The sequence below is a fragment of the Phalangium opilio genome, unplaced genomic scaffold, assembly GCF_054372755.1.
Source record: "Phalangium opilio isolate 3A_F unplaced genomic scaffold, DU_Popi_V2 ptg000095l_1, whole genome shotgun sequence".
Classification (NCBI taxonomy): Eukaryota; Metazoa; Arthropoda; class Arachnida; order Opiliones; family Phalangiidae; genus Phalangium; species Phalangium opilio.
In genome coordinates this window covers 1,987,122-2,010,919 of record NW_028324200.1, presented here as the reverse complement: position 1 = coordinate 2,010,919, position 23,798 = coordinate 1,987,122, and the positions used below count along the sequence as shown (strand labels likewise).

The 23,798-nt window shown below is 35.8% G+C and overlaps 1 long non-coding RNA gene, 1 other non-coding gene and 3 pseudogenes across 2 annotated transcripts; 2 read left to right on the top strand and 3 right to left on the bottom strand.

Annotated features, from left to right (window-relative positions):
- Positions 1-1,605: 1,605 nt before the first annotated feature.
- LOC149635061 (uncharacterized) lies at positions 1,606-2,000 on the top strand. The gene is made up of 3 exons (XR_016372398.1): positions 1,606-1,680; positions 1,771-1,860; positions 1,923-2,000. It is a non-coding gene; the product is annotated as an uncharacterized LOC149635061 (long non-coding RNA).
- Positions 2,001-8,039: 6,039 nt separating this feature from the next.
- Positions 8,040-8,788, top strand: LOC149635060 (uncharacterized; annotated as a pseudogene).
- Positions 8,789-13,730: 4,942 nt separating this feature from the next.
- On the bottom strand, positions 13,731-13,849 carry LOC149635059 (5S ribosomal RNA). The gene has a single exon (XR_016372525.1). It is a non-coding gene; the product is annotated as a 5S ribosomal RNA (ribosomal RNA).
- Positions 13,850-14,198: 349 nt separating this feature from the next.
- Positions 14,199-14,317, bottom strand: LOC149635058 (5S ribosomal RNA; annotated as a pseudogene).
- Positions 14,318-14,455: 138 nt separating this feature from the next.
- LOC149635057 (5S ribosomal RNA) lies at positions 14,456-14,574 on the bottom strand (annotated as a pseudogene).
- Positions 14,575-23,798: the final 9,224 nt, after the last annotated feature.

Below are 23,798 nucleotides of genomic sequence, written 5' to 3'. Positions count from 1 at the left end.
AGATACCATAGACTTGTGAAAACACATGTCATATAATTATGTACAAACAGAGCCCGTAGACTTGTGCACAAACAGATCCCTTAGAATTGAGCACAAACTGATGTCATAGACTTGCGCACAAACTGATGTCATAGACTTGCGCACAAACTGATGTCATAGACTTGCGCACAAACTGATGTCATATACTTACGCACACACTGATGTCATATACTTACGCACACACTGATGTCATATACTTACGCACACACTGATGTCATAGACTTGCGCACAAACAGATGTCATAAACATAAAAAGAGATGTTATATACCTGTACACAAAAAGATTCCATGGACCTCTGCACAAAAACATTCCATACCCCTATGCTCAAAAATGTGCTCAAGAATATCTCGTACATCATTGCACAAAAATACTGCATATCCATTTGCGTAAAAATATCCCGTATCCATTTGCAGAAAAATGTTCTTTAGACCTGTGCACAAACAGATGCAGTGGCTTTTGCAAAAACTGATTCCTTAGGCCTTTGCACAAACCGATTCCGTAGGCCTATGCACAAAAACATTCCGTAGACCTGTGCACAAACAGATTCCGGAGACTTGTACACAAACGGAAGTCACAGGGTTGTGCACAAACAGATGTCATAGACTTGCGCAAAAAATACATCATAGACTTGCGTAAAAAGAGATGTCATGGATATGTGCACATCAGATTTCATGGACTAGTGCAAGTAGACTTGTTTACAAACAGAAGTCTTAGACTTGTTTACAAACAGAAGTCTTAGACTTGTTTACAAACAGAAGTCTTAGACTTGTTTACAAACAGAAGTCTTAGACTTGTTTACAAACAGAAGTCATAGACCTGTTTACATAAATTCTACAGGGCCGGTAGGCCCTTGTAGATATGACTTGACACCCTTTTGTAACGTTAAAGCAAAATTCACATGCATTTACTTAATTTCCTATGGAGATTAACATGGCGTTTTTCGTGATTTACCCCCACCGCGAACAGAAAAACTACAGCGAAGTTACTTTTCGGAATACTCTTGAATTAACAATTAAGTATTCAAGGTGTGCTATCGGCTAGTTTAATTTAAATCAATTAACTCTAATTATGTTAATTTTAGTTAATTCTGAAAGTACGTCAAAAATTACTTTTGGGTCAGACTATCTAGCAGTAGACGCTGACAAATTACTTTGGTATTTCATCCGAGCTTGAGCACCTTTATATGTATTTTCTAATTAACTGTAGCACCCTTAATAAGAAATACGTCGTTATCAGGTCGAATTTTCGTCTAGAAAAGTAATTCAGGTAAATAATTACAGTTAACAGAGGTTTTTATATCATTTAAAGTAAGTTTTTGAACGTTCTTTACGGCCAAGGCTTAAGTTGTATTTTAGTTTGTCTATGTAATATAGTCTTTATAGTGTCTTCCCCCTTTTAAGATAAAAAAGCTAATTTCCAGCTCTGTATTATAAAAATACGCAGTCTGCTTCGTTTTCTGCTACCAACAAATATAGCAGGTATACAGGGTTTCATTATTTGTTAATCTCACTAAAATGCTACTAATTGTGAAGATGTGTGATATATTTCCTTAAACGAAACCAATGTAGAGGAATTTCCATGTTTACTTCTGCACAGATTCTCTCAACGTAACCACGTTGGAAACGGAGGGTTACGTATGAGGTATACAGGGTTTCATTATTTGTTAATCTCACTAAAATGGTACTAATTGTGAAGGTGTGTAATATATTTCCTTAAACTGAACCAATGTAGAGGAATTTCCATGTTTACATCAGCACAGATTCTCTCAACGTGACCACGTTGGAAACGATTCGTTAAAACAATTTTTTTCCTGGAGAAACAGTCCGTATATGATATTACGTTTTATAAATTATTTGTTACAAAGAGTGGATTGTTTAATTTAGAAATATAAGTAACAGTGGTGCTGGTTAATCCAGGAGAACATTGTCTTTACGTAATTAGTCAAATAAATTCCATGTGCAGATTTTTTCAACATAAACAGAGGGTTACGTTTGCTATTTCCACAGTCCTCATTGCCGTTTGTTTATTTGTCAGAATTGCTATGAATTGTTTAGGTATTGGATTTAATTACTGGTATTTAAGCGAAACTATGGAATCGCATCATTCATTAACATTGTAACCTTTGTACTGATCCGTTGTAACGGGCTCCCCGGTACAACATATTTAATTGTTAATCTTCACGTTACCGCAAATTTAGTACGGGGCATGATAAAAACTGAACGCAATGTGTTGGAACTAATCAAAAACTCATCTAAACATTAAAATTAAGGTTAATAATTTTTTGAAGCTCAATTTATAAGCTAAATCAATACTGCCAAACCACAATCCTTCATTATTTTCAACAAAATTAAGTATAATTAGGGTGAATTTAAACATAAAATATACATATTTTGGATAAAAACTCGAATAAATTTTAAATGGACAACTTAATTAATATTTAAACTGTATAGCTGTTGATAAAGCCTCGTATTTCTATTTCACACTTAATCAAGATAAACCTTTAATTAAACTTAATCAGGATAAACCTTTAAATTATACTTAATTAGGATAAACCTTTAATTAAACTTAATCCAGATAAACCTTTAATTAAACTTATTCCGGATAAACCTTTAAATTTAACTTAATCCGGATAAACCTTTAATTAAACTTAATCCGGATAAACCTTTAAATTAAACTTAACCGAGATAAACCTTTAAATTAAACTTAATCGAGATAAGCCTCAAAACCAAACTTAATCGAGATAAACCTTTAAATTAAACTTAATCGAGATAAACCTTTAAATTAAACTTAATCGAGATAAGCCTCTAAACCAAACTTAATCGAGATAAGCCTCTAAACCAAACTTAATCGAGATAAGCCTCTAAACCAAACTTAATCGAGATAAGCCTCTAAACCAAACTTAATCGAGATAAGCCTCTAAACCAAACTTAATCGAGATAAGCCTCTAAACCAAACTTAATCGAGATAAGCCTCTAAACCAAACTTAATCGAGATAAGCCTCTAAACCAAACTTAATCGAGATAAACCTTTGAACTAAAATTAATCGAGATAAGCCTTTAAATTAAACTTAATCGAGATAAGCCTTTAAACTAAACTTAATCGAGCAAGCCTTTAAACTAAACTTAATCGATATAAGCCTTTAAACTAAACTTAATCGAGATAAGCCTTTAAACTAAACTTAATCGAGATAAGCCTTTAAACTAAACTTAATCGAGATAAACCTTTAAACGTAAGTAAAATTAAGGTGAAATTAACGCAAAACACGATTTTTTTGGTTAAATTCATGGATACCTTATTTAATTGAAATTAAAACTACACTTATCTTTCACCCAGTCTCAATTTTCCTATTTAATCTTTACAATTAAATGAGCACTTAAGTCCATATTTAGACCCATTTCAAGTCCATATTTAGACCCATTTCAAGTCTATATTTAGACCCATTTCAAGTCGATATTTGGACCCATTTCAAGTCGATATTTGGACCCATTTCAAGTCGATATTTGGACCCATTTCAAGTCGATATTTGGACCCATTTCAAGTCGATATTTGGACCCATTTCAAGTCGATATTTGGACCCATTTCAAGTCCATATTTAGACGCATTTCAAGTCCATATTTAGACCCATTTCAAGTCGATATTTAGACCCATTTCAAGTCGATATTTAGACCCATTTCAAGTCGATATTTAGACCCATTTCAAGTCGATATTTCGACCCATTTCAAGTCGATATTTCGACCCATTTCAAGTCGATATTTCGACCCATTTCAAGTCGATATTTAGACCCATTTCAAGTCGATATTTAGACCCATTTCAAGTCGATATTTAGACCCATTTCAAGTCCATATTTAGACCCATTTCAAGTCGATATTTAGACCCATTTCAAGTCGATATTTACCCCCATTTCAAGTCGATATTTACCCCCATTTCAAGTCCATATTTACCCCCATTTCATGTCCCAATTTACCCCCATTTCATGTCCCAATTTACCCCCATTTCATGTCCCAATTTAAAACCCCTATTAATCTCATATCAAACCCCTGTTCACCCCATATCAGGACCATGCGCCTGATTTACAGGAATATTTATAGTCTTGTTCAGTGGGACTTCACTACCTTTCCTATTGTGTTTGTACACGTTGAAGGCTCTCTTATTATATCAATCCTGACTGAACACGATTTTAAGTAAAAATGTTAATGCCGTTAAAATTATCCAAATGAACTATTTTGGGCAACAACTAATGTAATAGAGTCAGATTGGTTTTAATTAGGGGTGTACGAATACCACTTTTTGGGTATCGAACCGGTTATCGAATACTAAAAAATTTTCCTTATCAAATACCGAATCGAATAGTTTTTATTCCAAATCGAATACCGAATAGTTAGGCCTTGGTAAATATTTTACTAACCGATTAATCGCGAATAGTTAAGCCTAGTATTCGCGAATAGTTAACCCTAATACTCGCGAATACTAGGCTTAACTATTCGCGATTAATCGGGTGGTAACCCTTTATTCGCAAATAAATAATACAAAGCAATGAGAAAAACATTTAGAAGCTCCTAAATTTCAAAATGCCTCTCCTCATTGGTGGCCAAGTATTGTTTAAACTTTTCCTAGGCACTTGATGGTAGTTTTTGATGGAGGACAAATAAAATCGGGATGATAATTTTTAAAATAAGGTGGGTCTCTCTACTGCCAAGGACCTAAATTTATGGTAGTCGAACTTTAACCGAATAGTCAGTTCGGTATTCGATATTCGTATCGAATAGTGAAAATGGGCTTACCGAATACCGAATCGAATAATTCGGTTCGGTATTTGATCGAATTATTCGATTGAAACGGTTAACCGCACACCTCTAGTTTTAATAATGAGCATGTTTTACTTTTTAAAACATCACTTAAAAACCTTTCTGAGGTCTGTATGCACAATTTTTTAAAAATACATGCTTATTGGAAAATATTTCATGGCATAAGAATTTTATTTTTATTTTAGAAACCGAGATTAATATTAGGTCATTACTAATCAACTCGGGCCTTTTCCAAAAAATCGTTTATTTTTCAAGGTCCCTCAACAAAAAACGTTGAAAATATTGCTGGTTTTATAGGTCGGGTTAGGTAAGGCATATGTTAGTTAGGTTACGTGTCATTGAGACACAAATTTCAAGCATTGTACCTCTTAATAGTAGACGTATTTATCCTATAAATGTTATAAATTTAAAAAAAAAGTTCAATAATAACAAACGTTTTATCGTTGACAGCGTTTAAAAATAAAAATATTTTCTTTTAATAATATGTGGTCTTTCATAGGCACTATATTACGTTAGAAAATTATTTTTGGGAACTCATTCTATGTTCAAACTTCGTTTAAGTTCGTTACAGTGTTACGTAATTTGACTTAAAAATTAAAATAAGCGAATCGCTTTATAACGGTGCATTTCTGCTATTTAAAAATATTTCATTCTTCAAAACTGTAAATTTTGCTTAATGTTTTACAAAATAGATGAGATTATTGCTCATTTTACATAACCACTCAAGTTAATCAGATGTTAACGGGCGTAGATAGAATTTTAATTTAAGCCAAGATGTTTGTCCCATTAGACCAAATCCAAAACCGCCAAATTGCGATAGTTTTCAGCCGAATTGGAATTCGGTCGTAAGGCAGGCAAGCGGTTAATTACCATAGTACAATTAACTTGAAATGGGTCAATAGGGCCTTAAAAGTTAAAACGGGGGAAATAGGGTCTTTAAATGGGTAAACAGGTCTTTAAATGGGTAAACAGGGACTTGAAATGGTGTATTGACCGATTTGTTTTACACCATAAACGTGGTGCTAAATATGGAAAAAATAAATATTTTACAACTATTTCACTTCACTTGGTTTAATAATGTGACAGAGGTAGCGTACTTTTTTCATACTTTTAACACCATTAAACTAAGTAATATTAGAAGTTCAACAGATTGTCTAACAAAGATGTTAAAAACCACTGTAAATGGTGCATTAATGCCTAATATTTTCTTAATACTTGCAAATAATATTAGCAAATGGCGTGAATTGATCATAAAAATGGGGTTAAAGTACACCCTAAATGATGTCTTTTTTGGCACCGGAAAAAACAGCATATATGGTGTTTGAATGCACCGTTATATTTTAGAGTGCAAATGTATGACGGTGAAGCAAACATGATTATTTAAAAATTAATTACATTAAGACTGAAGTGACAGATATTATAAAAAACCGTCTTGGTTTGGACCAAGGCCGAAAAAACAAACGATATGTTTGAGGTTTATCAATTGACTGAAGTGTCAGATATTGAAATTTTTTTCTAGTTATTTTTATCCACTCAATCCTTAATCAATATTTAATTCAATCAACTGATTTTACTGTTAATCGATCTAGTCCCTCTAAATTAATTGAAAAAATTACATATCTACGCTTTTTCAAGAACAATTACATTTTCCGAAAACATTTTATCATGAAATTAATTATTTTGAAGGGATTTCGTGTCGATACTCTCTAACTTGTAAGCACCTTGACCAACATAGTTTTAATTGTTGCTGGCTTGACAAATTTTCAAGTTTGCACCAAAAGAAGTTTAAATCTGTTTTAAGTTGTTGATAAGACTGTCGTTTACAGTGAATGTCGTCTACTTAAGACAAAGCAACAAAGTTTATCCTGCGTGGTTAAGGGTAAAGATCACATAAACAGAAATACTTCTCAGTATCAATGACTTGTTATATTCATTTCCCGCGGAGATAATATGGTTAAACACATCATTCATTACTAGTTATGCCAGGAAGGTCACATTTAACTCCGACACCCCCTCCCTTCCTCTATTTTCCCAATATATTGCATTTTATAATCACCAGTGGTTCCACTGTATGGGTCATCTGAGCCGTCGCAACACACTATATTATATTACCATATAGATCGAAACCTTTTCACATTAGTAAACGGTACTGTACATGACACTCCGGACTTGCCCGCCAACCTTATTAACCTAACACTATAAAACATTCGTGTGCATGAATGGTTATGGTTATGGCTTGACACTCACTAGCGCCCGAACGACCGATCACTCAGTGTAATCGGTGTACAGTACATTTGTAAGTGAGTTTGGAAATTACATACAGAGAAACTAAAACACAGGTGTGATCCCGCCATTGGGGTGTTTTCTCTCTTTCATTTTCTCGCTCGCTTAGAAGCACCGCTATAGGCAGTGCTAGTTGACTAGCCTCCTGCCCGTAGTGAACTCTGGCACCGTCTGGCGATGACCCTGGGTGCGAGGGAGAATACACCCCAATGGTGGCCTCGCCCCGGTGTTTTCCGAAATGATCTTTACGCTTGCTAAAATGATTACGCGTAATACGTAACCGGTGTAAAGTAGGGGTGACGTTTCAAATGAAGACTGAGTTATGACCAAGAAATTCTTAAGTATGGAAATGGAAGTTCCAGTGCAACTTTACCTTCATAGAGGCGACAATAGAAATGTAGCATTTCGATATACGAAATTTAATGTATAAATTCGCGCAACACCCTGGTTTGGCATCAATTAAATATTTACATTTTCCATTCGAGTTATGCCAAAGTTCGCTTGCTCTTTTTAGACATCCAGTAGAACATTTCAAATATTCAATACTGATGCCTCAACACGTACTCCCTTCAAATTCAAAATAATTAATTTCATGATAAAATGTTTTCGGAAAATGTAATTGTTCTTGAAAAAGCGTAGATATGTAATTTTTTCAATTAATTTAGAGGGACTAGATCGATTAACAGTAAAATCAGTTGATTGAATTAAATATTGATTAAGGATTGAGTGGATAACAATAACTAGAAAAAAATTTCAATATCTGATACTTCAGTCAATTGATAAACCTCAAACATATCGTTTGTTTTTTCGGCCTTGGTCCAAACCAAGACGGTTTTTTATAATTTTAATATGATCTTGCGCAGCGTTTCCAAATCAGTGAAAGTACCGTTTGTCGTATCATTATAACTTGGATAAACTTTATGTATGTTCAATTGGGGCAACTCGCAATCTGGGCACCTCGAGACGAAATAGACGCTAATATGCCCCAAGCTTTCAAAGAGAAATATCCATCCACTAGGATAATTATAGACGCGACAGAAATCAAATGTGAAAGACCAAGCTCATTTGTATTGCAGTCTGGAACATACTCGCACTACAAGTCTACTAATACGTATAAAGGGTTATTGGGTATCGCTCCAGATGGAACATTGACTTTTGTTTTGTCGTTGTACTCTGGCAGTATATCAGACAAAGAACTTACTGATAGATGTGGCTTACTCAAGAAACCTTTCGATAATAATGACCAGATAATGGCGGACAAGGGATTCACAATCGTTGACCTTCTTCCAGAGAGTGTGCATTTAAATATTCCTCCATTTCTGACTCATAAATGCTTCTCTACAAGTGATATACTAGAAACTCAGAAAATAGCTTCCTTAAGAATCCACGTGGAAAGAAAAATTTGTCGAATAAGAAATTTCCATATTTTTGATAGTCCTTCCTCTTTCTCTTGGCCCAGTTGTCAACCAAATATGGACTGTTACCGCTCTGCTCACCAATTTCCAATCTCCAATTTTAAAAAGCGATAACGACACTACTGAAATTGATGAATTAGAAATACCATTGCGCGTGGATCCTATTAATTTAAGGGATGATGTCGAGGCTCAGATGGTTCTAAGTCCAGAAGATTAATGAACTAATTGAACACGAAACAGTAAATATTCATAAGTTAAATATTTTAATATTTTATGAAAGATATCAATATGTAAAATAAATAATATTTTAAATATATTATTGAAATATTTTGAATTAAAATAATCTTATCACTCAAAACAAAGTATCACATTTTCTTACAGCAAAATAATTACACAGGAAAATAAATCAATCAGACACAAAGGTCCAAAAACTTTGTTGTGTTAGTTTAGGTGTGAGCCAACCATGGAAGCATTTCTTTAAAATAGAACCCGTCAAGATCGATCACAGTTTTTTTCCACAACTCTTCCGAAAACCTAATTCTTTGAATTATAAGCCCCTTACCAAAATAAACGACGAAATCGCACCAACTAAGACCAGTTACTCCAAGTTGTCCCATTACCTGGTGATAGTACAGATGGTTCCTTTTATGTTCAGGTTTATCATCAATTAACTCCATGTAAAATGAACCATCTATCAAGGCAACATCAGGGGTTTCCAGCCTAAATTTGTAACTTGATTTGATTTCTACAAGCCCGAAATTTTGTTCTTCCTTCAGATCATAACAACCCCTGTCTGGTGATGCTCCCAGCCATGGGTTTATTTGGCTTATAACCAAACCACTCGTAAAGATGACTACCTTATGACCTAGTGCATTTAACACACCTTCATATTTTTTACAGCTATAGGTTCACTTTTAATTCCATAACGAACAGCTGGTATATTGTCAATTTGTTGGGGTCGTATAAGGCTTTCTAACGCAGATTCAGACCAAGATGCCTTTCGAAGTAGAACGCGTCCGAATCTTGACGCAGTCAGTCGCGTTTTTTTTCTTTTCTGTCCACGTTGAGCTTAGTACTTGCGCCCCGCTATTTTGTTCTATTTCTCGCGCTTCACTGACCGAAACTAGATTTTCCTATATTTGAGCTCCAACTGTTTGAACCCAACTAAAATACTGACTAACAAGAAATAATATTTACCCGAAAAATAATATCCTGGTCCATTGGTAATGGAAAATAACACGCACTAGTCTCAAAACTACGTAGAGCACTCAAATTTGGGTAGACCATACCGCTGGCGGTTTTTCTAACCGTAAACTCTCTCTGATAAACTTGCAAGTTGTGAATTACCGCACATCCACTCTCAATGAATGCCATTTGATGATGAATTGTAGATTCAATAGAGAATCTCCCAAGTTTCGTTTCAACCCATGGCTCTGCTGAATGTTTGGTTCTGTCCAAGATACTGCCAAATACCTTGTTGCCATTCCGTTTTAGAGTAGTAGCGAGTTCACTAACAGCTTCAGCGTACATTACTTCATCTCTTGGGAATTTTCGGGGATCGTAAAGTTTAGAGGTCATGTTTCGTTTTGATAAATTACTTTGGTAGATTTAAAATTTATATCAACTACTTGGAAATTCCCAATAACATCCCCCCGAGGTCTATTCCGCATCTGAGGCAGGTCAGTGCAAGCTACCTCGGGTGGAGGTTCTTTGTAATTTTTCTCTTGCAGCAAAAAAATTAGCTTCAGTACCGCTATATAATGATTACAAAACTGACCAGCACCTATCGGGCACTCGCAATTTGAATCCAAAATAGAGGTATTTTTTGTTGAAAAAGCAATGGCAACATTGTACGGAGCGTGTGTCTTTTTCTTGCTTTTGTAACATTTTGCCTTAACAAAACAAGTGGCGGCGGTCCTGGAATTTATTGTGAAGTACTTTAAATATCAACATTATTATATTTATAACAGTTTTCGAGGTGTGATTTACCTTTTATAGCAAACTAAAATACTTGACGGAACAACATATGGTTCTTTAAAAAAGTTTTCACTGCGCTCTTAAGGTCTTACACTCGAGCTTCTTAATTTATAGTGATTATTGATGTCATTTAGAGTTAATTTAGGAATGTTTTCCAATGAATTACAGTAGCCGGTAATTGGAAATATAACACCCTTATTCTCAGGCACTAAATTTGTCATATCAAATCCCTTAATGGCTATTGTAATGGGGGAAATAAGTTAAGCTCAATAATAGCGATCTGTCATTCTAACAAGAGAAACAAAATAAATGAAATAATTAAAAAATCTTACTCTTGTTTGTAGTTTTTCATCAGATTATCAGTTTAAGATTGTTTGTTTTCGATTGATATAAAATATAAGAAGTTGGGAAAGCCAAAATATTACCTCTCCGAGTGGAGATGGCTATCACTACCACTTAAACAACCTAAATATATGCATCTATCGCTTTTTTTAATTCTTTGCAAGTGCAGGAATTCAATTTTAAAATAGTCAATTGTTCAAGCCTTTTCAATATCTCTCAATTGCGTTGGAAACTCTAGTCTCTCGCTATACCTCAACCGTATTCTTAATCTACCAGTATGATTTGTAACATTTGTCCATATCAAAGCTGAATCATACCTCGCCACACAAAAAGCAAATGTCCCCAAAACATGGAAGCCACAACCCAATCACACATAAGCTAGGCTCCCACTTAACCAAAATAATTATTAAGCAGTTAAATACTCGCAAAGATTGGCAAAATCAATCTCCTTCAGTAATACGTAGCGCTTAAATATATTATTTTCCGAACAAAATTAATCGAGCAAATTTAACGCTTAACTTCTTCTCTTGAAATTCTATCAAAGAGTGATTCAACTGTTTAAAAACGGTTTTTTTTCGCAAATAGGGCGCTATCATATCAACCGCAATTCCGTCATATTTAAAAAATATACATTGCCAACACTTTTTTAGACACAATAGTGGAAGTTTTAGCCTCATTTAAAACATGTAAAACATTATCTCATCTACAAATAGCTTACACTTGTCTTTTTTTACCATAACCTAGCCGTTTGGATTTTTCTAAAGCAATCTTAGCACCAAAATATTTTTGATACAAAATAAATGTTCTATATTCTCAATTTTTGAAAATATATTTTTAAGCGTTTATAATGATTACTCTCTACACCTACACTAACCTTACACAAACAAGGAGTATAAGTCCACTAGTGGAAGCGGTGTTTTTATTGAAAATATATATTTTTAAATGTTTACCATGATTACGCTCTCCAGCTACACTAATCTTACACAAACAAGGAGTACTATAAACCCACTACTGGAAGCGGTATTTTTATTCAAACGTAAAACAATTTCGCTTAAGTTAATCATCTCTAGGCATCGTTAAAAGTGTCTCTATCACTCCTAGGTAACTGTATGCACAGGATTTTACGACATTGTAACTCAAATTCATCTGATTATGTTTTAACCAGGTTAAATCTAACTGGGAGTGAGATGAAAGGAGTAGAAGCTTATCTGTCTTGGGAAATATGAAATTTTATCTTAACAGTTCGTTAAATCATAAGTTTATAACGAAAAAACGCGGAACGGGAAAACGAGCAGACAACAGCGATTTTTGGGGGTAGAAGGTTAAGAGCGCCATCTGTCGTCCGTGCCAAAGTTGAACGCAATGAGAAAGTGGATAAAATAATGCCATCAGCTATTTAACTGCGTCGATATATTTAACGACTTGACCCATGACATGCGCGTAACACTGGCTTTTATGAATCCTATTTATTGTTGGATGCTAGGAAACTTGGTAGACGTAACAGTCTGTACTAGTTTCAGACTAGTTGAAGCATCCTTCAATAAACGCCTGGCAACATTGTGGTACGCATGGTACAACTAAAAATAGGATGTGTATTTATCTTTCGACTCACTCCAAGCCTTTAAGCCCTCATTACAGAGGATTTGAAACACTATCGTAATTCCTAGTGTCTCGAATCTCTACGTTCCTGTCCATTATGAACAGTGCTGAGAGAATGATACATCAGAAAGAGCCATTCAAATCGAATTGCCGAAAATATAATCCATATTTTCATTTCATATAACAGAGAAAACAAATTATTATGGTTCTGAGAGGAGCTTCCCATTTTGGTTGTTGTTCTCAAAAATATATCGCAATGCACGGGCCTCGATAGATATAGGAGGCAATGAAGGAAATATATCACAATGCCTGGGCCTTGATAGATACAGGAGGCAATGTAGGAAATATAACGCAATGCACGGGCCTAAATTGATATATGAGGCAATGTAGGAAATATAACGCAATGCACGGGCCTTGATAGATATAGGAGGCAATGATTTAACGACTTCGGAACTTGGGTTTATCTTTAATATTTAAATAAATATAATTATTTTTAATTATTTTAATCGCCAGTAAATAACTTTAAAAATAGTTAACTCGTTTAAAATAAAGTTGTTACTATTATCTTTCGAAACATTGCTAATATTGACGTTTAAAGTGAAGGGTACCCCTCTTGCCCGCTTTTTTCAAATTTTGGGGTATATATACGATTCGTTTCCATTATAATAATAGATAAAAACGCATTCGCGTGAACCGATGGTGGAAGCCCTGCCATTGGGAGGCTAGACGTTTCTCGTAACCCTAGCCGATCGCCGCGTATATCTTGAAACCAAACGGTGACGAAGGAAAAGAAGCCGGAATGGACCGACTCTCGTCCATGTGGAATGGACAAAGACCTGAAGATGGTGGTGCATAGAAGCTGGTGTCAATGTGGAATTGACGAAGAACAGAAGATGGTGGTGCATAGAAGCTGGTGCAAGGTGAAATTGACGAAGATCAGAAGATGTTTGTGCTAGGAAGCTAGCAAGTACAGACTAGTGTCCATGTGGAGTGGACGAAAACCAAAGCTGGTGGTGTTGGAACTCAAGTAGAATAGCCAGAGGAGACAAACCCAAATTTCTGTGAACAGTCAATGCAGTCCGGAAACTGGGAACACGTTTGCTCCGATACGCAAACTGCGAACGCGGTCACGTGGGGCGTGACAGACAGACACACACACACGTCCAGTGTAATACCTCTCCGTGACATACGTCACTCGGAGAGGTAAAAAGAAACTCTGTTTGCTTTTCTCATATCTGGTGGATTTTAAAAAAGGAAACTAAAGTGTAAAAGACAACGGCACGCAGTGTTCCTAAGTGGTCTCCCTCCCAAGTACTGACTGCGCTCGACGCTGCTTAACTTCGGTGATCGGACGAGAACCGGGGTTTTCAGCGTGATATGGCCGTTGCCGACAGCACTAGTTAATTATTCGAATTTTAATCTAATTATAGAAATTACCCTTCTGCATGTTTTTAAAAAATAGAAAAAAGAAACCCTGTTTGCTTTTCTCATATCTGGTGGATTTTACAAAAGGAAACTAAGGCACTGACTGCGCTCGACGCTGCTTAACTTCGGTGTTCGGTCGTGAACCGGAGTTTTCAGCGTGATATGGCCGTTGCAGATTGGAATAGTTAATTGTTCGAACCTAAAACCAATTATAGAAATTACCCTTCTGCATGTTTTTTAAAAAATAAAAAAAGAAACTCTGTTTGCTTTTCTCATATCTGGTAGATTTTAAAAAAGGAAACTGGAGTGTGAAAGCCAACGGCATGCAGTGTTCCTAAGTGATCTCACTCCCAAATACTGACTGCGCTCGACGCTGCTTAACTTCGGTGATCGGACGAGAACCGGTGTTTTCAGCGTGAAATGGCCGTTACCGACAACACTAGTTAATTAATCGAATTTAAAACTAATTAGACAAATTACCCTTCTCCATGTTTTTAACAAATAAAAAAAGAAACTCTGTTTGCTTTTCTCATATCTGGTGGATTTTAAAAAAGAAAACTAAAGTGTAAAAGAAAAAGGCACGTAGTGTTCCTAAGTGGTCTCCCTCCCAAGTACTGACTGCGCTCGACGCTGCTAAAGTTCGGTGATCGGACGAGAACCGGAGTTTTCAGCATGATATGGCCGTTGCCGAGAACACTAGTTAATTATTCAAATTTTAATCTAATTATAGAAATTACCCATCTGCATGTTTTTAAAAAATAAACAAGTTGGGAAAACCAAAATATTACCTCTCCGTGTCGAGATGATTATATAAACTTAAGTATCCAATGAAAACGTCGACCTTTTTGCCCTCATCCTTTCCCGCGCTTTGCGCTTCCGCATTTCATCCTTACTCTCAACATTTTCTTCCTCCATTTTACATACAAAAATCGAATACTCACTAAAAGAAGCGGCAAAAACCTGCTGGCTCTTTACAACCACTTAATTTGACTTAATATCCAACTTCCAAACACAAATATTTTCTGGTTGGTAAATTAACAACCTACAAGCAAAGAAAAATTCTCAAGAATGGCTCCCGCAAATATAATAGGTCTATTTTCAACTAGGTGGGCGTATCTGATTAGATTTAAAATATATATTTTTGAAATTTTTGGTCTGGCTGTTATCTACACCTAGATGGTTTTCAGCGAAACAAACAAGGAGCATAAACACAATAGTGGAAGCTTCAGTCTTATTTAAAACATGTAAAACAGTTATCATCTCTGCAAATAACTTACACATGTCTTTTTCACCAATGCCTAACCGTTTGGATTTTTCTAAAGCAATCTCAGCACCAAAAAATATTTTTTGAAACAAAATAAATGTTTTATATTCTTATTAAGAATAAAACAAGAGGATAAAAAAGGTCTGTCCTCTCGTAATTTTTTTAAGCTTTTACCATGATTATTCTATACAACAGTAACAAGGAGTATAAACCCATTAGTGGAAGCAGTATTTTTTTCGAAACAATCTCGCTTATGTTTATTCTCTCTAGACATCGCTAAAAACGTATTACTCCTACGTAATATATTTATAGACAGGCAAGGATTCATACCATTAAAGAAGGAGCTCAATATTATCCATATTTTCATTTCATATACAGAGAAAAGAAATTATTATGTTTCTGAGAGGAGCTTCCCATTTTGGTTGTTGTTTTGAAAAGTATATCACAATGCACGGGCCTTGATAGATATAGGAGGCAATGAAGGAAATATATCGCATGCACGGGCCTTGGTAGATATAGGAGGCGATGATAATCTCTCTCTTTGCACGAGAGGTTTATCTTTAATATTTAAATAAATATAATTATTTTTAATTAGTTTAATCTTCAATAATTAACAATAATAATAGTTAAATCGTTTAAAATAAAGTTATACCTATTATCATCTCAAACTTTGCTAATATTGACGTTTAACGTGAAGGGTACCCCTCTTGCCCGCTTTCTTCAAATTTTGGGGTATATATACGATTCGTTTCCATTATAATAGTAAGGAAAAAGCGCAATTGCGAAAACCTTTGGTGGCGATCCCACCTTAGGGAGGCTAGACGTTTCTCGTAACCATAGCTGATCGCCGCGTATATCCTAAAACCAAACGATGATAATGGAGTAGAAGCCAATGATACAGATTGGTGGAAGACCAGTGGATGGTGGTGTTAGAAGCCAGTGTAAGTGCAGACTGGTGTCAATGTGGGATTGACAAAGAACAGAAGATGGTGGTGATTAGAAGCCAGTAAGAACAGACTGGTGTCCGTGTGGGATGGACGAAGACCAAAATATGGTGGTGATTAGAAGCCAGTAAGAACAGACTGGTGTCCGTGTGGGATGGACAAAGACCAGAAGATAGTGATGTGAGAACTCAAGTAGAGGAGCCATTTCCGTGACTGTGAAAGTAGTTCGGAAATGGCGACCACGTTTGCTCCGATACGCAAACTGCGAACGCGGTCACGTGGGTGTAACAACAGACAGACAGACAGACACACACACACAGACACACACACACAGACACGGCCGTTACAGAACCTCTCCTGGACTACGTCACACGGAGAGGTAAAAACTAGAGATGGGCCGATACCAGTTTAAACCGATAGCGATATGATCCGATACTTGGGAAACCGATACGTACCGATACCGATATTTTACCCGATCCTTCGATTAAACCGATATCAAACCGATACCGATATGGTATCGGTATCGGCCCATCTCTATAGATGATTCTCGATCCAATTTCGGTACTTGAAACTATAAAACTGGCTTTTCATACGAAAAACCCATTTTAGACACTAGTTACGTTATCGAAAAATAGATGAAAATCTGTGCTGTCTCAGAGTTTAGGTCTTATGGCGCCATCTACTCTCAACAAAAGTATTTATTTTCTTCAAAAAATATCGGGTAGAAATATCGGTTCATTTTTAACCGATACCGATATATCGGTTAAAGCCAAATATCGGTACCGATACCGATATGGTATCGGTATCGGCCCATCTCTAGTAAAAACAACGCCCTTTCAGGCATACTTTTTCTTAAAAAAATCCAAATTTTTTGTCGCGTGTTCGCATGACATCACAAGGAGACGATTTTTCAAGCTTTCACAGCAAAAAGCAAATTTGGGTGATGTAAAATTCTGAAAATACCTACTACGTATTCACTTTTTGCGCGTTGGTTACGTACTTTGTAACCCCTATTGGACACAAGGTTATTTTACATAGGTTAAGCTAATAGACCTTTCTTAAAAAGGGGTGTCTGGCTATCTACCCAACAAAGTCTATTTGGTTGAAGTCATATCTAAGGTCTTTGTTGTACACATTCAAAGAAAACAAGCTGGGCAACCACCAGACTAATTATTTTACCTACAACTTTTGAAAATGTTTTGGTTCTGTAATGTTTCACGCATTCTGTTTTAAATACCCTTGTTCCACGAACCTTTTATTTCAAAGAGAAACCAGCTGCACGCTAAAACTCTTTATAAGAATATCTAATTTGCATATACCTTTTTTTTGGAACTTTCACATCTTGGCGCCTTGGGTGAAATGATTTACAAAACAGTCACGTGGAGAATATAATAAGATCAAGGACGGTGCAAAAAGGGACTTAAATTTTTTCTATTATGTCCCTATCATAACTTTAGATCAAAGAGAATATTTAGACCAAAAAAAATTATTATTTTTTGATATTTTAAGTTAACTTTAGCTTTTTAGCGTTAGTTCATGAGAAGATGGCGTTGGGGTATTTTTAGGATGACTTGTTACACATAGGCCCAACGCATAGACTCTAGCTAATAAAGTTTTGCTGGGACATTACACTCAAGTAGTAGGTACACCGTAAGAAATATTTCTCCAATCTACAGCCATCTTGGAAATTGGCAGACACTAATGTAAAACAAAACCTGTCTTAAACATAGCTGATAGATTATCATATTCGGAAAGCAGGAGCCCTTATATTGACAAATAGTTTGAAGATCATTTTCAAAACTAGCATAGTCTACTTTATTTAGGGTTAAGACGGGACATTGATGGGTATGTGGATACAATGACTTTAGATGGGACTTTAAGGCTACCAGTCCATTCTTTTTGAAGACATATCTAACGTCTTTGTTGTTCACATACCGGACGTCAAACAAAAGACTCCATTTTATCGTATACTTTTGGAAAAGGTTCTGTTTCGGTTCACCAAACTGTATTAAGAACAAACCCGTAGCTAAGTAAATAAAAAGTTCAAGTGGATCTAAAATTAAAAGACTTTTTGCGTAGTTGGTAATTTCTAAAATGTTCCATTCTTTTTTCACGAATCAGTAGGTGCACTGACGATAAGAAGTGATGCTTTAAAAAATATCTCTCAAAGATGAAAGAGAAAATAGATAGGAATCCATAACGTTCTGGAGATACATGTTCGAGACTCTTAACTCAAAAGTTCGGTGGCTTTTGAGGGTCAACTCAAAGTTTCGGTATTTGAAACCTGAAACTGAGAGGCATCCTTTGGGCTTCCACTTTTAAGGAGTCAAACCGTATCAAGCAGGAAACTGCAAAAAAGAAAAGATTCTATGCTCTTTTTTCTTTGAATAAAGCTTTCGTTCAACGTTTCAAGTTTTCACTCAATCCATAATATGATAAGTTTATAATATAAGTTATGTTCCACAAGTACAATGTATTCCAGGAATTTGTATTAAAAAAAAAGAGTCATAGTTAACGATTCTATTCTATGTGACGTTGGTACTAAAATATACATGACGCTTTCCTACGTCACTCCATGGACAAGAAGCTCTCAGTTACTTGTGTCTAACTTATACAGAACCTTTATTTTATACTTATAAAAATATCGACATATTTTCGTCTATATCTTTAGGCAAAAAGCCTTGACAAGACCTGATAAGGTTTCCATGAGTACACACTTTTGCTTGCAAATATGGCAAGATCACGGATACAGCCCAATTCTATCTTCTCGGGTGTTATACAGGGTGATTCTAAAATGGTGGTATAACCGAACTACTGCGGGTTCTATGAGCAATTTTAAGTCGAAAATGTTCTATGGCATTTTGTCATCCAGGCCACCGTTTAAAAGTTATGATAAGAATCATTTACGGATGACCCCTTAAAATTTATTAAATTAATCAAAAGCCCAGCGGGTTGAATACATTTTTTAAGGGGACTCACGTGTTTAGTAATCGTGCTCGCGATTTACTGTCCCGTGAACTCCATAAGGAAGTCCTCCACCAATGTAAGCTTGAAAATGGGTTCAAATGGGAAGACTCATGCCGAATTGAGAAAAACCTAACCCAATGGGGAAATGCATCGAAAATTTAATAAAAAAGGACCAAATCGGAAGATTCTTGCCCAATTGAGAAAAACCTAACAAACAATCAACAAAGGTTTAATGTTTTATTTCCACTCTCTTCTGAGAATCGCAAAAAGAAGTGAAGCTTTTCAAGCAAAATTACACGTATTTTTGTTTAAAGCGGATCAAAACCTAATTTTAACAATTTGATGGTCAATGGAGTAAGAAGTTACGGAACACATGGGCTCGACTAAAATGTAACGTAAAAATTGTAAAGTTAAGAAATTAAGAAATCAACTAAATGTCAGTTTTTGGCGGTGTAGCGTGTTTTGCCTCATGGAATGATCCTGACTGAATGTTCTCACATTCGATTCTCAAAACTTGATGAATCGCTGGCTTTTGTTTGCTTTCGTGGCCGGATTGCAACTAACTGTAAAGTCAGTTGGAATTTGGAAGGGTATTAAAGCTGCTTTTATTTTTATTATGTTTTTGAGCTAAGCCTTGGTTTTCTTGAAATTTCAAACTGATATTCGCCGTCGCGCGCCAACATTTAAACATTTTGTAATGGCACGTGCAGCCTTTTACTGTGCTAAAGTCTCGTGACTACGATCTTCCCAACAATTCTTAAGCCTAATTTCAAATTAGATTTTGAACAGCGCAGACATTTAGTTAATTTCTTAATTTGGCTTCTGACTTTACAATTTTTACGTTACATTGCAGTCGAGCCAATGTGTTCCGTAACTTCTTACTCCATTGACGATCAAATTGTTAAAATTAAGTTTTGATCCGCTTCAAATTTTGCTTGAAAAGATTCACTTCTTTTTGCGATTCTCAGAAGAGAGTGGAAATAAAACATTAAACCTTTGTTGATTGTTAGTTAGGTTTTTCTCAATTCGGCATGAATCTTCTCATTTGGTCCTTTTTTATTAAATTTTCAAGGCATTTCCCCATTGGGTTAGGTTTTTTTCAATTCGGCATGATTCTTCCCATTTGGTCCTTTTTTTATTAAATTTTCAATTCATTTCCCCATTGGGTTAGGTATTTTTCAATTCGGCATGAATCTTCCCATTTGAACCCATTTTCAAGCTTACATTGGTGGAGGACTTTATGGAGTTCACGGGGAAGTAAATCGCGCGCGCGATTACTAAACACGTGAGTCCCCTTAAAAAATGTATTCAACCCGCTGGGCTTTTGATTATTTTAATTAATTTTAAGGGGTCATCCGTAAATGATTCTTATCATAACTTTTAAACGGTGGCCTGGATGCCAAAATGCCATAGAACATTTTCGACTTAAAATCGCTCATAGAACCCGCAGTAGTTCGGTTATACCACCATTTTAGAATCACCCTGTATTTGAAGAGAGCTCCAATTTTAAAATAAAAAAACGATATTTTGCTAAATTGCGTAGATTATTTCGGAAGTAAATAAAGATAAACAATAATATTTTGGAAAAGGTGTAACATTATTTGGGAAGTAAATGAAGATAAACCACAATATTTTGGAAAAGGCGTAACATTATTTGGGAAATAAATGAAGATAAACCACAATATTTTGGAAAAGGCGTAACATTATTTGGGAAGTAAATGAAGATAAACCACAGTATTTTGGAAAAGGCGTAACATTATTTGGGAAGTAAATGAAGATAAACCACAATATTTTGGAATAGCTAAGATCGGCCCTCATGACTTCGTTCCTACTCTATAGAGTCTTTTATAACATCGATTTAAAGTTGGCTATGAGGACTTAAATATTGGAATGTCATCGACCGATTGAGTTAATAAATTACCCGGAGAGATTTTTCAATGTTTAAGATGCATTGTAATTGTATAATAGTACATGGAGTTTAATCCATCTAATAAAATTACTTTTCTATGGTTAGACTTACAAATTAAAAAATTTGCGAGTTTTAAGCCGTTTTAAGAATGTTATTGGCTGGTAGGTTCAAAACTAACTAGCAACTCTGAGTCACGATAAAAAGTCTCTTTGGTAAGCCTACTATCAAAAGATAGCTAAGACCACCATTAAGTGATCAGTAAAACCGCTCAAAAAAGCTAGCCGGCCACAAGACAGATTCATCAGTAAGCGACTCATTATACAGCGTGTAAGTCAGCCCATCATCATGATGTAAGAAAATTAATAACACATCCAAACAAACGAGGAAACCGAGTTTCAATAGTTGACTAAACCGACTTTTAAATTCGCAAAAATCAACCTTTAATCGTCGGTTTTATCGACTTTCAAAGATCGGTTTCGTCGATATTTTAAGAAGTCTCGGCTTTTTATTAGCTTAACGTTTTGCCACTAGATGCGCACATAATCGAGGGGTGGAGTTGACTGGCGCTCTAAGCCTAGCAAAGACTAGTTTCAGCTCAGCCTTCATGGTCGAGTTCTGATTGCCTCCTTCCTTTGGCAAAGTAAAATTTGTGTGTAAAGATCAGCCAGAATGTTAAGGGTGCAACAAGAACCGACTTTGCTTTAAACTTTAATTTGACGTATCTTCAAAAGTCGATGAAACCGACCTATGTAAGTCAATGATACCACCTTTAAAAATTTAAAAAGCCGACTCAAGATGAAGATTAAAAAGCGTTTGCTCAGTTACTTTTCAAAGTCGGTATCACTGTCAGCAAACTTTATTTACGTAACAGTTGGGTCGAAGCTTTTATGCCTATCATATTTCAACCGTCCAAAGGAAATCCCAAAGACGCTTTTTCGTCAAGTGCCGGTTGGACCTCGAATGTAAACAACCTCTGCAGTGTAAACTCTATCGTCTTGTCTCACCTCAAAAATATTCTTAGTTTGCCAACATGAGTGTTAACGTTAAATAACACCAAAGCTGATTTGTAGCTAGACACACTGATAGTCAATGCGCACCATAAAGAGAATAAAACTCTGTAGCTTAGCTTCACTAATCTAATTGCCACCATGATCTTTTCTTCTATTATAAAATCTTAACCTGATTATTTAAGAGTGTATTTAACTTTCGGCTCACTCGTAACCGTTGATGTCTCTTCATTTCAGACACGAAAACCAAAACCCAAAGTTTACTTCACCTTAGGCCTCAATTATTTGCTCTATATTTCACTAAGCCTATTGCGGGTAATATTAAATATACCCGCCGGAGTCTAGATCTTAGCTTTCTTCATGAAATCACTAAACCAAGGATTATTCTATAAGTAGTATAGCTTAAGTAATATATAAACAGCCATTTCAAATAATAATATTAAAAAAATCTTTGGAATATCAAAATGAAACAGAGCTTTAAAGCTAAAAAAGTACTAAATTCATCATAATTACGAAAAATGTTTCCACTTATTCACTTTATATTAAGGATAAAGGGAATATTATGGTTCTGTAAGATTTCTTTACACATCAAATCAAAACGAACTTCTAACGCAGCGCACTAGTGTAACAACGGACGGACACACACAGACAAAACATAGACTGCTTTTTAACTCTTTAAGTATTAATTTTGAATTGAGAAACAATATTATCTTAAATATTAAAATAAATATATTTAATATTTTCTTCGTTAGTTATTCGCCTTATTGAACGTTACATCGTTTTAAAAAAGAACAATTATACATTCTTGAGAGACTTGACTAATATTGGCGTTTGAAATGAAGAATACGCCGGTTGCTTCGCCTTACTCAAATAGGTAGTATATAAGGGTTTCTAATCGCAGCTATGGATAAGAACAGCGCAATTGCGTGAACCTTTGGTGGAAGCCCCGCCTTATTGAGGCCGGACGTTTCTGGTAACCCTGGCCGATCGCCGCGTATGTCTTAACCTTAAGGATGATGATGGAGTAGAAACCAGTGCGTACAGACTGGTGTCCATGTGGGATGGACAAAGACCAGAAGATGGTGGGGATTAGAAGCCAGTGTTTACAGACTGGTGTCCATGTGGGATGGACAATGACCAGAAGATGGTGGTGTGTAGAAGCCAGTGTGTACAGACTGGTGTCCATATGAGATGGACAAGTGGCCAGAGGATGCTGGTGTTATCCAGGTAATGGATAATAGCTATGGTAAGTGGAATACAATTTTCCAAATTTCCGGGAACTGTAAATGCGGTCCGGAATTTGGGAAAACGTTTACTCCGATTTGAAAACTGCGAACGCGGTCCCCTGGGGTGTAAGTCAATAACAACAGACAGACACATAGACACACAGACAGATACGTCGAAATTAGAACCTCTCCGTGACATACGTCACTCGGAGAGGTAAAAAGCACACTTCATTAACAATTCCCTGCTTTTGCTGTAGACTGCATGTAAAATGAGATGAAATTTACCCTCCACTTAACCCCCGACATAACACTTATCAATCAGGGAAGAGCTTCGCGATGACATAGGTTTTTAGAAAGTAGTACGTGATGCTGACGATCCGAACGCTAGCTTTTGGTACTATAGCTAGCATCTGCTAAACTATGAGCCTATTCACGGCTCGTTCCCTGTACCACGGTCTCTGTAATCACACAGAGAGAGGGTCGACACTATTCTAGGATAAAGCTGGGCTTCTCATACTACACGGCGCGAGCAAGGTTCGACGACGTATACTTTGTTTTTATTTCTATATACTTTTGTACTTTGGCGTTAAATGCTC